At 53.5% G+C, this 14,764-nt stretch overlaps 1 protein-coding gene across 3 annotated transcripts in view; it reads right to left on the bottom strand.

The window, feature by feature from the left end:
* Nucleotides 1-8,457, bottom strand: part of LARGE1 (LARGE xylosyl- and glucuronyltransferase 1) — a 565,741-nt gene extending 557,284 nt beyond the window's left edge. Inside the window, exon 1 of one of the 3 annotated variants that reach the window (XM_051846591.2) lies at nucleotides 8,333-8,457. The gene's annotated coding sequence lies outside the window, so the exon portion shown is untranslated. Of the gene's footprint in view, nucleotides 1-6,148; nucleotides 7,224-8,332 lie in introns of those variants that run through there. The other 2 variants (XM_051846590.2, XM_051846588.2) reach the window with 2 other exon arrangements.
* Between the last annotated feature and the right edge of the window lie 6,307 nt (nucleotides 8,458-14,764).

Below are 14,764 nucleotides of genomic sequence, written 5' to 3' on the forward strand. Positions count from 1 at the left end.
GCGTTTTTTTTTTTTGTTTTTTTTTTTTTTTTTTTTTTTTGACAGGTAGAGTTATAGACAGTGAGAGAGAGAGACAAAGAAAGGTCTTCCTTCCATTGGTTCACTCCCCAAATGGCCACTACGGCCGGCACTGCGCCAATCCGAAGCCAAGAGCCAGGAGCTTCCTCCTGGTCTCCCCATGCAGGTGCAGGGGCCCAAGCACTTAGGCCATCCTCCACCACCCTCCTGGGCCACAGCAGAGAGCTGGACTGGAAGAGAAGCAACCGGGACTAGAATCTGGCACCCATATGGGATGCCAGCGCCGCAGGTGGAGGATTAACCTAGGGAGCCACAGCGACGGCCCCCCTGCCCTGCACTTTTACAAACCACGTATTCTTGGTCCTGGAGATCACTGTTGAAACTGATTTTTTTCCAGTCTCTCCAATATCCTCCATGATGTTACACTGTTGCTCTGCTTCCTTCCCCTATAGTTTTCTCAATCTAACACACACACACACACACAGGTATTTCAGAAGTTCATGGAAAATGCAATTCAATATGGCAGTATCCCATATCACAGAACCTAGGTTACAGTATCTGCTGCTCCCAATCCCAGCTTCCTGAAAAGGCACAAGCTTGGAGGCAGCAGCTGATGGCTCAAGTAGTTGGGTTCCTGTCACCTATCTGGGACATCACATTGAGTTCCTAGCTTCTAGCCTCCATCTGGCTTAGCCCCAATGTTGTGAGCATCTGGCAAGTGGACTGGTAGATGGGAAATCTCTCATTGTCTGCCTGTGCCTTTCAAAGAAACAATGAATTTTTTTTTTTAAATAAAATACATATCTTTAAAAAATAAAAGTAAGCTTACTGGGGTACAAAAAAGATTATTGAGAGGTGGGCTTTTAACAGAGCAGCTAAGAAGTCACCTGAGATGCCTGAATCTCACATTAGAATGCCTAGTGGAAGTCCTGGCTCTGCTTCCAATCCGGCTTCCTGCTAATGTGCACCCTCAGAAGGCAGCAGAGGATGGCTCAAGTAACTGGGTCCCTGTCTCCCACATGGAGACCTGGAAGGACTTCCTGGTTTTGACCTGGCCAAGCCCTGGATGTCACAGGTATTTGGGGAGTGAACCAGTGGATAGAAGCTCTCTATCTGTATGCGTGTGTGTGTGTCTATACCTTTCAAATTAAATGAAAACAAAAGTTCTAAAAAATATTTTGTAATTCATGCATTTAAGATCTATTTATTTGAAAGGCAAAGTGAGGCAGAAAGGGAGAGAGAGAGATATTCCATCCACTGGTTCACTCCCTAAATGGCCACAACAGGCAGGGCTGGGTCAGGTAGAAGCCAGGAGCCAGGAGCTTCTTCTGGGTCTCTCATGCAGGTGCGCTTGGATCACCTTCCAGTGCTTTGCCAGGTACATTAGCAGCGAACTGGATTTAAAGTGGAACAGCCGGGACTCAAACCAGTGCTCCTGCATGGATTACTGGAATTGCAAATGGTGGCGTAAACACTGGCTGTGGCACAACGCAGTCCTGATACTTTTTCAAGACCTCTTACATGCATGGATCTCAAAAATTTTCTGTGCCAAAATAGCTATCTTTAACAAAAAATATTTATTCGAAAGGCCGAGTGACAGTGTGTGTGTGTGTGATAGAGAGAGAGAATATCTTCCATCCAACAGGTGGAGTGGGCCAGGCTGAAGGCAGGAGCCAGGCCCTCCATCCAGGTCTCCCTCGTAGGTAGCCAGGAACTCAGAGCCATCATCTGCTGCTCCCCAGGTACTTTAGTGAGAAGGTGGATTGGAAGCTCAATAGCCAGGACTTGAACCAGCACCCTGACACGGGATACAGGCATCCCAAGCAGCAGCTTAACCCACTGTATCGCGATGCCTGCCCGAATAAACTAATCTTTTAATGTCACCTCCCGCTTACTTTTTGAAATGCCCTCAGTATGCACACACATGTGCACACACTCCCGTTCTCAGTATTACAAAACCCTTCTTTTTCCAACAGCAAGGAAAGTTTTGGCCAGAAATGAAATGATTATAATAGAAGAACCTCGTTTAAGTGTTAAATACGACCATAACTCTACCCAGAAGCAAATCTGACAAAATGGAATTGGTTCTTACAGAGAAGGGTTTTTTTTTCATACTATATCATTTGTCAAGTAACATTGTCATTTTTCCCACTGCTGCATAATCACATAATGAAAGCCCCAGATGTAATTCATGTACACAAGAGGGCAGGCTTAGGGTTGATAAGGGACCCTTTCTTTATTTGCATTGCTAATAGGTTTTTAAAGAACAGGCAAAATGCTGTATGTGGAAGGATAATGGACAAAACAGAAAATTTCTTTTTCTGTTTTTAATAACGACGTGGGATAATCAACTCTTCTTGGGTCTTATCCAGCAGCCATTCTTGCCACCACGTGAATCCACAGAGCAGGCAGCTGGGACCAATCCTTAGCACGGACTCCTATGAAATGATTTCCCCTCTGATCCCACGCTTCTTTCTGCCAGCATGGCTCACCCTCCAGCCACACGAAGTACCGTGATCCCGCCAGACACAATACATACCTTCAGACGCCCATGCAGCTCTGTCTGCCTGGGACTCCCCTTGCTATTCTCCTGACAAGCCCAAACCCATCCTCAGAACAATCAGAAGGGCAGTAAACAGCTGCTGGGAACAGCTGGGCGTTCACCTCTGCACCAGCCAGTAAACTAAACACAGAGGCTCCATAACCTTAGCACAGGTGGGGCACCTGCCATAGATGGCCAACTACTATTTGTCCCACTAGAAGAAAAGTCATTCAATTGAAATTGTACTCCACTGGCCACTGTCTGCAGACATCAGTAGGACAGGGAAAAGCTAAGAACTTCTCCATGCCCAATTAACCCAGCGTGGAACAGCCATGTCTGATCAATAGCAGCAGATTCTGAGAAGTGGGTGCATCCCCAAAGGGTGTCAACGGTAGGTGCTTGAGAGTCTTAGACCCTCTGCCCAGTACATTCCCTCTTCTCTGAAACTCTCTGGCCACAGACACCTTCACCTTGTTCATGAGCCCTAAGGAGAACCTGCCTCCTGCCTCAACATACCCCTCTACCTCTGCCATCTGACTTTCTTCAAAATTGCAAGACTTCATCCATGCCTCAAGACCACAGGATCAGCTCGTAGGAGTGCGGGCTCATAGATGTTGATATCCGGCTGTAATGTATAGATAGATATACCTACAGTCGGGGGGATGTTCTGACAACTCCTGCTGATGGCATACACAGTCAGAAGAGCTTGGAGTGGCAAAAGTGATGGTATTTTCATGTTTCAGTCTCTTACCCCTTGGCTGAGCCATGAGAATCAATCTATAAAACTTTAAGAGTAGAAATAAAACTTTATGCTGACCATTCTTGCCATGGACCTCAATAATAACTCCCCTTATAATACCAAAATACACACTACACATATGGGCAAAGGGTCACAAATGTGGTGTACCAGACCCTGAAGTTCAAGGATGCATAAAAACACATGTAAAAAGGTGTGTAGGTGCAGAGAGCATAGTCTAATTCCACAGGCTGAACTGGGCCTTTCAGAACCCAGGTAAGACCTAAATCTCGGTGGCATTTGCCTGTTGTGTGTGTGAGGGTGCACCACAGTATTCTGAAACGGGCTGTCTCTTCTCCCTCTCAGCCCTCCTGTCTTCCCATCACCACAGTCAGCTCTGACAAGACTTGGCTATTGTGGGTATCATGGGCCTGGACAACCAGGCTTTGCTCTGAAACAGAATCATCTTCTAATTTTGCAGGAAGAATTCCAGATACTAATGATGTAATACTTGACCATGCGGAGGGTATCTGAGATGCAAGTGTGACCATCGTCCAGTGCCACGTTCACATCCATGTGAGGTACATGCTGTCGAGGGGATAGGAGTTCATCCAGAGAGGTTATGATGTGGTGTGAGTTTACCAGGACGGCGTGGGGTGTGCAATCCAAAAACCAAAAGGAGAAGTTTCAGTTACAAACTGCTAAAGAATTGCAAGCTGGCATGGTCTAATGTCCAAAGGGTACAGTTGACGGGAGAGTCTGTTCATTCCAAATGTAGAATCCTTATACTCCTCGAGATTTTAACTGGATCTCTTCAGCATTGCACTTGCCTGTCAATGGGATCAGCACTGTCGAAAGAACACTTCAGGGGTGAGCAGGCCGATCACTTGGGCACGCGGAATCCACATTACCACAAGCACACACTGGGTACCAAAAGGTAGTTTCACGATTCCCGAAGATAAACCACGGTGCTTGTGTTTTGGGCATCGTTGGTGGAACAGAAAACTAGTCCCCCTAGTGCCCTGCCGCTGTAGGTGGCTGAACCATGCAGGCACCACAGGATGCATCCGCTGGAGAGCAGAGCTCAGGAATCCAGAAGCAGAGCAAACCTCCACAACCTTGCCGAGCGCGGAAGCGCTGGGGGACAACGAGCTCTCCCTTCCTTCCCAAGGCCCTTGCAGTTACGGTGCAAACGCCAGGAGAACCTGCAACAGCTCACATCACAAAGGCGAGCCACAACCCAGCACGCTTGGCTGAGTGGCACGCTTCAGCCGCAGCCCCGGTCTGGGGCAGAGTGATGGCATCTTTCTAACACCTCCCAATCCTACCGACCGACTCTGCATCTTGTCCTCACCTCTCTCGAAAACCCGCTTAGATCTCAATCCTGATGACTTTTTCCTGTCTGCTCCACTCCATTTTCTCCCTGGCTTGGTATTAACAGGGCCAGGCTCAGACAACGCTGTGTTCTCCTCAAACAATTTTCACCGGAGTAAAAGCACTCTTGAAAAAGAAAGGCCGGCTAAGAGATGTGTGAAACCTTAAAGCGCTTGGGATGTGTTAATTTTTTTTCTTGCAGTGAGGACCCAACACACAGCTGAGTAATTCATTCACGTCACCCATTTGCAGGCAAGGGGAAGAGGAACCACCACTTGTGCCCCCCACCCCCCCAATTCAGAAGCTTCCTTATCTCAAGTCTAGCAGAGCCGACTTCTGGAAGACAGGAGAGGGAGAGAGAAATGCACGAGGTGACCGCTCCACGGAGTGATACTGGGGGCCTCCAGCTGTGTCCGAGGGAGAAGCCCCACCACCACCACCCCTCCCACTCCCCCCGAAGGAAACAGAAGGCTCCATGCTCGCTCAGGGCACTTACATAAGACCCTGGAAAACTTCCTGTGACATTCACGGAAAATGTAACCAGCTATTCTGCTCCCTCAGGAGATCATTTTAATGGACTGAGTGGCAAAATTCACGGATTCGAAATTCAGCAGAAACCTGCTCAGGCGAGGTACATCAGCACAGGGACGAGAAAAATCCATCCCCATTAAACAGGGTCACCCGGGGGGGACCGATTCAGCGTGCGGGAGACAACCTGCTCCCTCCGAGGTGACCCATTTAAAATGGGACTGTTCCGGGGGAAGCTGCTGGCTCTAATACATCTCAGACAGGCAAGAACTGGGGCTTCCGGGGAAGAACGTTTAAAAGCAGACAATATGGCAACGCACAAAACACCTTCAGGGTGCACAAACTTCGGAGTCGTGGCTCCAACCCTCTGAAGCCTGGATCCGGACACGGAGGTTGGACTCCAGCAGCCTTGTCTAAAGGGAGGGACCCGCTGGTGGGGCTGGTTCCCTCCCCGCCACCCTCAAACACACACAGCCGCTGAGCAGCCACTTTATCCTGAAGAGGGACTTGCAAACAGTGGCTGCTCACCCCCAAACCGGCCACTGCGCAACAAGGAGCAAAGAAAAGTTCTCCAGAGAACCACGCCGGGAAAGGCAGGTGACACCCGCCCAGAAGGGCCTCTCCAGTCACAACAGGGCCCCCTAAAGCAAGGTGCACACAGCTAGCGGGGCGGGGGGCCGGCCAGGAGCGCGCCAAGGTGCGTGCCCTTCTCCTCCCAGGGCTAACGGGAAACTCCGCCTGGCTCGCTCCCTGGCAGCAGCCGGTGCGCCTAGGAGCCGGGCAGGCTCGGTCCCGGGGACGTAGGAGACTCGGGGACGCACCCGCCAGCCTCCACTGGACTCCCCGCCCGCGCACCCTCCCCCTCGGCCGGCATCCTGAGCACAGGAGTCCCAGCCAACAGGTTCGGAGAACTTGTCCGGCGCTGGTCCCACGGAACCCCAGGCTCTTACCTCGGCCGTGATCGCCGCCGAGCAGACGGAGACCGCGCACGAGCTGGGCGGCGCGGCCGCGGCCGCGGAGCCTACGAGGAGCTGCGGCTCCGGGTCCGGGTCCGGGCGGGCGCTGCCCCAGGCAGCGCGCGGGCGCCACGCGCAGACTTCGGGGCGGACCCCGGTTCCAGACGCCGCAGGGAGGGCCCGGGTGGCCCCGGATGACCACTGTCCCTTCTTCCTCTTCCTCTAGCTCGGCTGCCTGCAGCTGCTCCCCGACCTACGGGCTCCCCCGAGCCAGGGGCGCCCCGCATGAGCAGGGGCCGGGGTCCGCCTCGGGGTGGCTCCAGCGAGCGGCCCCCCGGGAGCAGCTCCACCTCCCGTGCTCCTCGCCGCTTCGCCCCTTCAGGGCAGGGCCTGCCCGCAGCCGGCCCGGCGAGGCGAGCGCCGCCGCGCCCCCAGCTTCAGGCGCCCGGGCTCCGGCGCGGCGGCGGGGCAGGGGCAGCCCGGCCGGGCCAGGCGCCGAGCGCGGCCGCGGTTGCGGCCGGGTTCCTGAGGGGGGGCAGCTGCAGCGTTCGCGGCGCCCCCTCCCCCCGGGCCTGCGCCGCCCGCCCGCCCGCCCGCGGCTCCGCGGGAAGGAGGCGCTGGAGTGGGCCTCGCCCCGGCCTGGGGCGCGGGGCCGGGGGCGCGGGGGCCGGGGGAGGCGCCCCGGGAAGGTCACCGGAGCCGAGGCGCGGCGAACCGAGCGCAGCGCGGTGGGTGCGGGGAGCCGAGGCGGGCGGCCCCAGGCGCCGCGAGCGCTTGCCGGCCTCGGCAGCCGCCGCCTCCGAGACGCGCCGAGCCGGCTTTCCGGAGCGCCAGGCGCTCGGTGCCGGGCGGCCGCTGCAGCCGCCTCCGGCCGCCGGGCGCCGCTGGCCGGAGCCGGCGCGCGATCCCCGCCTCCCGCGCCCCGCCGGGCGGGGGCCGCGGCGCTGGGCTGGCGGGAGGGGCGGGCGGGTGGTGCCGGGGTCCGGGCTCTGGGCTGGCCCCGCCGCCGCGTGCCCCGCGCGCCGGGCTCTCTCAGCAGCTGCAGTGACTGTGTGTCTGTGTCATGTCTGTGCGGCCGGGGGGGACCGCGAGCCGGGGCCGGGCTGCGAGCGGGGGCGGGGCCGGCGCCCGCCTGGGTGCCCGCCCCCGGCCCCGTGACCGCGCGGCCGGCCAATGGTGAGCGCCGCAGCCGCGCGGACGCGGGCCCGCGCCGCCTCCGCCCCGCCCCCCGCCGGGCCCCGCCCCCACACCGCCCAGCTCGCCGGCTCGAAGGCGGCTGCAACACCCGGAACGCGGAGCCCGGGCCGGGTCGCGAGGACAGGGTAGCCGGCCCGGCGCTGCCCGCCTTCCTCCCGCCCCCGGCCGCTCCCGGGCGCCTGGGGCTGGGCGTGCGGCGCTCGGAGAGGGGGGGGAAGGGAAGCGGGTTGGGCCCGCAGCTGCCGCCGTGGGGACGCCTGCCCACCCGCTCCTAGCAAAGCGGCCGTCGTGGGGAGTGGGAAGTTTCCCTGCCTCCACCTCCGGCTCGCGGCGCCGCTCCTCTCGGAGGTGGGCAGGGTTCGGGGCAGTCCGAGGCTGCCGGGAGCCCGGCTGAAGGGCTCGGACAGAGTCCTCCCGGTTCCCAGAATCCTGTCCCGGGATATCAAACTGAATTTCTGCGCCCCCCGCACCACACCACGCGCCCTCCCCGCCCGGGTCGCGGTCCCGTGCCTTCCTCCCTGGCTGGAGGACCCCCGCGCGCAGCACCCCCCCATACGGAACGGACCTCCAGCCCCGGGCCCGGGAGCTTGGGCTGAGACGCGCGCCCGGGCTCCAGAGCCTGGGGAGAAACCCGCGGGAGGCGGCGGCGGCGGCGGGGAAAGGGCGCGCGGGGACCCGCAGCTCGCATGGGGCTCAGGGACGGGCTCCGGCGCGCAATCCAGCTCCCGGGTTTTCCGCAGCGCGGTCCCAGGGTTTCTGGGGTCCCCTTTCCCACCCCCACCAAGGTCCCCACCTGTCCCCAGCCAGGCGGGCCGCGGGGCTCTCCGAGCTGCGGGACTCCGCCGCCCGAGTTCCCTGGCAGCGGAGACAAGGCCTCCGAGCTGGGGCGGCGCGCCGACCGCGCTCCCGGGGGTCGGGCTGGGCGCCGGGGGCTTGGGGCGCACCCACCGCCGCCAACCCGGGCTCCCGAGCGCTGTTTACCTAGTCCCGTGCCGGCCGCGGCGAGGCAAGCGCGCCGAGAAGGCCGGCGGCCGGGAGCCGCGCGCGGGACGGCTCAGCTGCGGCGCTGGGGTCCCGCCGTCTGGGCGCGCACGTTGCGGGCACAGCAGGTCCTATCTGGCCTGGATGCCATCGCCGCGCCAAGGGAGAACGCGGGATGACAGACTCGGACCTGATACCCGGGCCACCATGCCAGAGCCAAAGTTGAGCGCCAAGCCGCTTAGCCCGAAGACCGCTCGGCTCCGCCTGGGGCGCGCGGCTCTGCTCCGGAGCGCGCTGAGAACAAGGGGATCGTTTTTATTTTTTTTTATTTTTTTTTTTTTGCCGCCCCAACCTCCTTCCTCCCGACTCCCTGCCTGCTCCCGCACCCCTCCCCAACCCCTCCCCGGAACCGGGTAAAGTTAAAGCGAGAATGTGCGCTTTCTGTTTCGTGTAGGGCTTTGCTCCCCTTCGTTCGCGGTAGCAAATGCTTTAGTGCAATACATTAGCATGTTAATTCGAGTAACCTGACAGGAAGGGAAGAGGGACCCGAGATTGACAGGCACAGGAAAAAGAATCCAACAGCATCAGAAACTAAAAGGTAAGTATGTGGGAAACCTTGTTGTGACCCGAGCGCGGTCCACTCCCTCGCTTGGATCTTAGGAAGATGGGACCGTGGCGGGGGAGCCAGCAGTGGCCACGCTGGGGAGTGGCATAGGCTGAAGATAGAATTCATTATTAGGGGATTTGGCGAATTTTATTTGCATTAGTCAGTAAGCACCTTAACGGTGGAAAAGCTTTGCTGCATCAGTTCGGAGTTGCATTTTTAATTTAGCTCTCAAAGATAGGGAGGTTGTCAGACTGAACCCTTGGCCAGCTAGCATCGTGTCAGGCCCCACACTTAGGAATTTCTGTGGAAAGTTGGGAAGCTCCAGAGCACCCCAGTTCAATCCGCGTAGGTTTATGGAAACACCTAAGGTTGGAAGCACTTCCCTAGGAGTTATAGCCCTTTGACACAAACCAAGATATAAATGTCTTGAAGGGATTTCAGGGATGACATAATATAGTATGAGGAATGCAGGGTGAAATATGTAAGGTAATATATCTGTTATTTCTAAAGCAGCAGCACAGCTCTCGCTAAGCACCAAGAAATGAAAAAATATTGAGCCCTCTAAACCAACTATTATCTATTTATCTCCACCCAGCTATTGCACCTGTCAAGAAGGAGATTCAGAAAGGGCTCTCCTGTTTTATTAGGGTCAAGGAGACCTAATCCTAGGAATCCCGAGGTCTTAAAACAGCCACTAGGGGGCCCTAAAAGCATCTCAGAGAGGGAGAAGGAAAACAGGCTCTCACCTCCTGTTTCTCTGGATCTCTTGTTCTCCGCGGCTGGTGGAACTAGAATCTAAAATCAAGAACGTGGCTTCGAGACGGATCGGACTTATATGTTTTAAAAGACCTGCGTTCAGTTTTGAATGAGTCAAGAATTCGGCTTCCCAATTTTTTTCTCTCCTACCCCCACCCCAAATACAACCCCCCAAAAAGCAACATTGTATCCATCAAGACAATGGCAATGGTAGATGTCTTAAAGTCAATCCAATTAATTTTACTGTACCCAAGGAGGCACACTCCCTGAGATTTGGTGGGTGTTCTCTGGATCTTCCACGTGTTCTTCAAGAGCTAAGGAGCAAGATGATTGAGTCCTCTCGCAGGGAGAATATTTAAAATCTAAGTAAGGGATCGGCATTAAGGGGACATTGGAACACCTGGGTTTGAGTCCCACCTCCAGCTCTTGATTCCAACTTCCTGATCATGCAGACCCTGGGAGGCACCAGATGATGGTTCACTATTTCAGTCTGGGTCCCACCTGGTAGACTGAGTTTCTAGCTCCCAGCTCCCACCTGGCTCAGCCCCAGCCATTGCAGGCACCTGGGGAGTGAACCAGCAGATGAGAGCGCTCTCTGGGAACACTAGCATTAGAACAGAGTCTAGGCCAGGGGTTAAGTCTTCAGTGCTGGGCTCCAGTGAAACGGTGAAGGGGTGGCCCCTGGAGGCAGGGCAATGGCAGCTGGGCTAATGATAAAGGATAGAATGCGAGTAAGTACTGCAGGGGCTCCTTACCAGCCAGCATGGAAACATGGCAGTATCATAACAAGAAATGTTTCGTTTGTCAAAACCACTAAATATCAGATCTGATCCTGCAGAAATCCGCCCTCAGTTTTTTTTTTTTTTGGGGGGGTGGTAGGCTTCAATATCTGACAATCATGTTTTTAGGGTCTCCAGATCCTTAGCAGTCATGTAGTATGCTTCCCACATCTTTCCAGTAGGTAAGGTTGAAATGTCCTTTATGAGGGTCAGGAATCAAATGGCACTCAGATGGCACAGGTGTAGAGAAGTCTCATTGTCCCTTCAGCCAGTGCTGAGGGATTATCTGCAGAAGATGTTCCATGCAGATACTTCTCAAGTGGAAATTTAAGCACCAGACATGAAACGTTTCTCTGTCATTTAGGCCAATAAAATGCCTCCATGAAGGCTAAGCAGAGGAAGAAGCCACTCGCCAGCTGAAGAATTAAAGCACATTGCAAAAGCCACCAAATGAACACTAATGGGAGTGTGATGGGAACATAATTTAACTAAAAACAGCAAGTCCAGAATTGAGACATGAGACAGGGAATGGGAATAAAGTCTTTCTTTGTAGGATGAAAAATATTTTATGTTCCCTCATCATGTTCATTAAGCAGGCAAGATGCAGGTATTCTCAAAATAGCATTATTAACTTCCGGAAGATTTGCCACTGCAAACCTCAGAGCCAGCTAATTAGAACAAACTTGGCTCTAAATGGAGAATCCATTGTCTTTAGGAGAGACGGTTTATTCACTCACCGGCTGTGCAAGTCCATCAGAGTAAAGCCTCCTCAGGTGTAGAGCTGGCGCCCTGATCACCTAATGATAAAATGCTGAATCAGGGAGCCACAGCGCCTCTGGAGACAGGAAGGAAACATCAGAGCTGAAGAGGCCAACAGGGTAAGAGTTTCTCCTCTGTGAAGGAGTTGGGGGGTGGGGGGGCTCAGTCTAGGAAGACCCTCAAGACAAAAATGAAAAAAGAAAAAAAAATCACATATTGGTAAAGGCACCAAAGACCTGATGGTATGGTATATATATTTTTGGAGATCTTAAACAAGAAGTCCTAAGGGCAGTTGTAGTTATATAGATATATTTTATCAATTTCTGTTCCACCCCTTACCCCCTCCCCATTTAAGAGAACTGTAGGCCAGCGCCGCGGCTCACTAGGCTAATCCTCCACCTTGCGGCGCCGGCACACCGGGTTCTAGTCCCGGTTGGGGCACCAGATTCTGTCCCGGTTGCCCCTCTTCCAGGCCAGCTCTCTGCTGTGGCCCGGGAAGGCAGTGGAGGATGGCCCAAGTGCTTGGGCCCTGCACCCCATGGGAGACCAGGAGAAGCACCTGGCTCCTGGCTTCGGATCAGCGCGATGTGCCGGCCGTAGCGCGCCGGCTGCAGCAGCCATTGGAGGGTGAACCAATGGCAAAAAGGAAGACCTTTCTGTCTCTCTCACTGTCCACTCTGCCTGTCAAAAAAAAAAAAAAAAACTGTAGAGCAAGACATCTCAAACTCATGCGCAAACACATCACCAGGGAATCTTGTTAAAATGCAGGTACTGATTCAGTAGGTAGGTCTGGACTGGGGACCTGGATTCTGCTTCTCTACCAAGCTTCTGTCCATGAGCCAAGGATGTGAAAGACATTTGTTGGTTCTGGACAACATCCTTTCATGCTTCTAAGAGTATGGTGTCAGGATTCCTAAGAAGGCAAGCCCTGAGGCAAGGATTTGATACTAGAAGGTTATGTGGGAACTGATTCCAGAAAGTGGAGGGAGTGGTATGATTTGTTTGTCCCCCAAAATTCACATGTTGAAACAATCTCCAATAGGACAACAAATCAAGAGGACAGAGACCCCCTAGATGAGATTAAGGCTTTTATCAAAGGTTGAGGGAGGGGGTTCATGTCCACCATGTGAGGGCATAGCACTCACCCCTTTTGCCATAGGATGATACATCAGGAAGGCCCTCACCAGACCCTGAATGTGCTGGTACCTTGACCTTGGACTTCCCCACCCCAGAACTTTCTGTTGCTTATAAATACCCTCATCTCTAATATTTTGTTAGGGCAGCACGCACAGACTGAGGCTACGAGGAAATGAAATGGGGAAGGAAGGAAGGCTCTAATGGGTGAGCTAACTAGTGGTCAGTGGGTTCTCTAAGAGACGGCAGCAGAGAGCTGTCCAAAAGAGCTTCCCATGCAGTGGAACTGCCCCTGTCTCTGCAACGTCCAGTATGATAGCCACTGGCCCCATGTGACTTGTAACAAGCCTGGGAACTGAAGTTTTTAACTGTACTTGTTAATTAAATCACAATGGTTACCAGCTACTGTGCTGGACACTGAAGTTGTAGAACATTACTCAGAATGTCCCACTAGGTCAGGAAGCCTAGAGGAGTATTTGTCCATCAGATCCCTTCATTTGTGAGGGTTGCTTCTGGAAACTGACCAACTCCTAGTAACCTTAGGTTACAGGTATTTAAGTCATGAAGCCTTCAGTGCGAATGGGAGCTGCCCGTCAATGGGGGAGGTAATCCCAGGAGATTTCAGCAACACACTGAGAGTATTGGCTAAAAGAATTCCAATTTTATCTGCAACCTGATCTATTCTCAGTTCCAGGAGGAATTTAATCTATTAGCATAAGCTAATCAATGCATTCCATATTCCTGACTGCTATCATGGACACAAGCATGAGTAGACAACTGCAAGGCGAATCTCAGGTCTCTGAGCTTTGGGATGCTGGTTGCTAAATGTGATCCTTCACCCTCTGGACAATGCGGTGCCCAGATACACACAGATTAGCACCGCTGCAGCTCTTTCGCCACCCACCAAAGATAAAACGAACTCTGAGGATGACAGAGCTCCTAGAGACAGAAAACCCAATCTATCACTTAGAAATCCTTTCAGCTGCAAAGAACAGATTACCCAGCTCACCTCAAATATTCATTATCTCCTAGAATGGGATGTCACAAGGCAGTTAAGTCCAGGTTTGGTGCAGCAGCTCAGCATTGTCATGAAGGACTCAAGGTCTTTCCGGTCTGCTGCTCTGCCATCCTTAGCTCATGGACTTGCCATATTTCCTCATGGCCGTGCTATGGCTGTGATAGCTCCGGACATCATGTTCTCAAAGCAGAAGGAGAAGTGCCCACAGAAGGAGCCTTCTCTTTCACTAGTGTATGTCGCTTTGTGATTGTCTTAGGCTAGTCAGGCACAACCTTCTGGAGATGAAACATTTGGGGGTTTTGATGGCAAAGAAGTGGCTCTTGGGTTCCAACTAATAGTGTTTGCTCTAGGACACTAGTCTTGGAAAGAAACCAACCCAGACATTTGCCCTAACTCTGAACTCCTCATTTATGTGAGTCAATAAACCTGCCTTTGTGTAAGTTTTAGTTGGGTTATCGCTTATTCGGATTCAGACTCTGCAGTTCTTATCCTCGCTCATCATCACTGCACAGTAAGGAGCTCCCTGTCCTCCAGGGAGTGCAATGGAGCTTGGAAATCCTGTGCTATGTTAGCTTTGGTGTAGTAGAGACCTTGGTGTGAGTAGAGGCCCCATGAGTATCAAACTGCTGCTCCCACCCTGCACCCAAGGCCCCTCACCAGCACTTTTGCCCTGTTCCCTGCAGTCTGGGGTCAAATCCTGAGACCATGCTGGCTTGCTTGGTTCTTCATCCACCCTCACTCCTGCCCCATGACTTCTGCCAGTATTTCTGTCATGGCAGCTGGGGCCTGACTTCTAACGCCTTGCTTGAACCTTGGTAAATCCACGTTGTGGCAAGACCCTGATCTGAGAACAGCTGATGACCTCAAGTTCCTGTAACAGCTCCTTTTTCACCATTTGACAATTGGAACTTTGATTTCTGTATGTTTAGGCTTGAGTGCACTGAACTAGGGGATTCGGATTATCACCTCTATGTGGATGGGACAAGTCATTGTGTCCAAGGAAAGTTCCCAAACTCAAGCCTTAAATAGATCTCTATCATGGGAGGCAAGACCATGCCTGGAAACCAGGGAGGGGCTGTTTCTGAGTTTTTCACCCAATCTTGTTCGAAAGTCACAGATTTCCCATATTAAGTGATATTTTTTAAAAAAACAGATCACTTAAAATATTTTTAGAGCATAACCTGTGTGTTTAGAATCACATGGTCCCTGGTTTGCTGGGCAGCTACTATTCACATGCTAGCGTGCTAGAGCTTGGTAAGGTGTGAGTCGAACGGAGGGTGGGCTGAAAGAAATGGCATGTGGTTCCTACACTTGAGAGGGTCCAAATCCAGTTCACACAAAGCATTGATATTGATGAGTCAAATGACTTTGCAAGAATT

The sequence above is a fragment of the Oryctolagus cuniculus genome, chromosome 11 (genome assembly GCF_964237555.1).
Source record: "Oryctolagus cuniculus chromosome 11, mOryCun1.1, whole genome shotgun sequence".
Taxonomy (NCBI): domain Eukaryota; kingdom Metazoa; phylum Chordata; class Mammalia; order Lagomorpha; family Leporidae; genus Oryctolagus; species Oryctolagus cuniculus.